This window comes from Phyllobates terribilis, unplaced genomic scaffold (assembly GCF_046119375.1).
Source record: "Phyllobates terribilis strain yellow unplaced genomic scaffold, ASM4611937v1 Scaffold_2__4_contigs__length_985480577, whole genome shotgun sequence".
In the NCBI taxonomy this organism is placed as follows: Eukaryota; Metazoa; Chordata; class Amphibia; order Anura; family Dendrobatidae; genus Phyllobates; species Phyllobates terribilis.
In genome coordinates this window covers 34714757-34717424 of record NW_027362762.1, presented here as the reverse complement: position 1 = coordinate 34717424, position 2668 = coordinate 34714757, and the positions used below count along the sequence as shown (strand labels likewise).

The 2668-nt window shown below is 59.2% G+C and overlaps 1 pseudogene; it reads right to left on the bottom strand.

The window, feature by feature from the left end:
* Positions 1-969: 969 nt before the first annotated feature.
* LOC141249184 (sialidase-3-like) lies at positions 970-2228 on the bottom strand (annotated as a pseudogene).
* Positions 2229-2668: the final 440 nt, after the last annotated feature.

Sequence of the window (2668 nt, the reverse complement as noted above, 5' to 3'; positions counted from 1 at the left end):
AGAGACGGCTCCAGAGGGTGAGGTGGTGGTGGGCAGAGACGGCTCCGGAGGGTGAGGTGGTGGTGGGCAGAGACGGCTCCGGAGGGTGAAGAGGTTCAGGGCAGAGACGGCTCCGGAGGGTGAGGAGGTGCAGAGCAGAGACGGCTCCGGAGGGTGAGGAGGTGCTGGGCAGAGACGGCTCTGAAGGGTGAGGTGGTGCTGGGCAGATACGGCTCGGGAGGGTGAGGAGGTGAAGGGCAGATACGGCTCCGGAGGATGAGGAGGTGAAGGACACAGACGGCTCCAGAGGGTGAGGAGGTGCAGAGCAGAGACGACTCCGGAGGGTGAGGAGGTGAAGGGCAGAAACGACTCCGGAGGGTGAGGAGTTGCTGGGCAGAGACGGCTCCGGAGGGTGAGGAGGTGAAGGGCAGAAAAGACTCCGGAGGGTGAGGAGGTGCAGGGCAGAGAGGGCTCCGAAGGGTGAGGAAGTTCAGGGCAGAGACGGCTCCGGAGGGTGAGGAGGTGAAGGGCAGAGACGACTCCGGAGGGTGAGGAGGTGCAGGACAGAGACGGCTCCAGAGCGTGAGGAGGTGCTGGGCAGAGACGGCTCCGGAGGGTGAGGAGGTGCAGGACAGAGACGGCTCCAGAGCGTGAGGAGGTGCTGGGCAGAGACGGCTCCGGAGGGTGAGGAGTTGCTGGGCAGAGACGGCTCCAGAGGGTGAGGTGGTGCTGGGCAGAGACGGCATCAGACACGTGGATGGGGATGATATAGTTCATGGGAAGATCCCTTTAAGGTGTCCATGATAGAGAGGAGTGGATAGAACCTGTTAATTACAGGGGGGGATCAGACACCATCTAATGAGCAGTATGAGAGCGTGTATCGGGGGTCAGGAGAGTGGTGGATGGCGCCATCTTGTGGCCCCTCAGTGCATTCCTATACTGGGTTACTTTTGGCACCCGGAGACTTGGCGGATGCCCCGACACTCGTGATTAGGGCTTAGAGGAATTGTTCAGCAGCTCGTCCATCGTGAACCTCCGGAAGACGATCTTTTCACACGCCGCGTCCTTTCCGCATTCAAATAAGCAGGCGAAGGAGTGAGTGTCCTGGCACACCGCCAGGTCCGAGTACCCGCTGGGACCCTCGTTGATGACCCACGGTGGGGTCCAGGTGGACGGCACAAGGGGTGATTTATTCAAGTAGACTCCTAAGTCCACGCGGCCCCGGCTGCTGGTGGGATGGGAGTAGAGGAGCCAGGACGTGACGCTATGCTGAAGGGGCGACTCTTCCCCGCCGTCCGCCTCGTCCTGAGTTGCCTCCGGAGGCCTGTAGCTCACCACACTGCCCTGGCAGCCATGAGGCGGCTCACACAGGCTTTTATTGTAGTGGGCATCTGTGAACTCCATGGACTGGGGGCTGCTGGTCGCCTCCACCCGGTAGCGCTGACCGGTCCTGGCGCTGCAGTACAGGAGGTCGTTGCCGCTGCTGCAGGTCACCTCGGCCACCTCGCACTCCCCTGTCTTCTGCCGCCACAGTCCGCTGCCCTTGTGCCAGCTCTCTCCGCGGTCGTCGCTGTAGAAGATGAATGAGTGGGGCTTGGTCTTCCAGGGGACGGGCAGGCCGCAGACGCGGGAGTGGATGTAGTACAGGTACACGGGCACGATCAGCCTGCCCGACGGAGAGCAGACGCCGTGACCGGGGCCAACCGTCAAGGTGGCGCAGCTCTTCAGGTCCTCACCCAGGACCTCCTCCGTCACGTCTTTCGGTAGGCTCCACGATTGGCCGTGGTCGCGGCTGGTGACGTAGCAGAGCCGGGCGGCATTTCGGCCGGTTATGATTTGCCGGAACTCGGAGATTTCGCTTTTTACACAGACGAAGAAGAGGAAGACGGTGTCGGTGTCGGGATGGTACAGCGGGCAGGGGTTCATGGTCCGGTGCCCCGGTAACTTGGCGTGGCTCACCGGCATTGCGTCTTCCCACTAAGGAGGCAAAACAGATGGAGACGTTGGAAAGTCACAAGATCAGACGCGGAGAGAGGTGACATGAGGAGTCGGTACCTGCACCTCCCCGCGCTGCACCCGACCGCGCCGCACCACCAGGTACAGGGCGTCCTGATCATCGGGGGACGAGCGCTTCTCCGCCAAGGCCAAGAAGATGGAGGGAAGAAGAGCAGAGCCGGGATACGATACGTCACACCGCCAGGATCCTGCTGGAACAGGGTCACCGAGTCCAGAGAGAGCGCCCCCGACATGTCTGTACCCGAACCTGCAGGACAGCGGATACACGAGACTGACAGCCGAGAGCAACCTGTATCTAATCCTGTGTGATACTGAAATGTGTATCTAATCCTATCCTGTGATACTGAGCCGTGTATCTAATCCTATCCTCTGTGATACTGAGCCGTGTATCTAATCCTATCCTGTGATACGGAGCCGTGTATATAATCCTATCCTGTGTGATACAGAGCTGTGTATCTAATCCTATCCTCTGTGATACAGAGCCGTGTATCTAATCCTATCCTGTGATACGGAGCCGTGTATATAATCCTATCCTGTGTGATACAGAGCTGTGTATCTAATCCTATCCTCTGTGATACTGAGCCGTGTATCTAATCCTATCCTGTGTGATACAAAGCCGTGTATCTAATCCTATCCTGTGATACTGAGCCATGTATCTAATCCTATCCTGTGT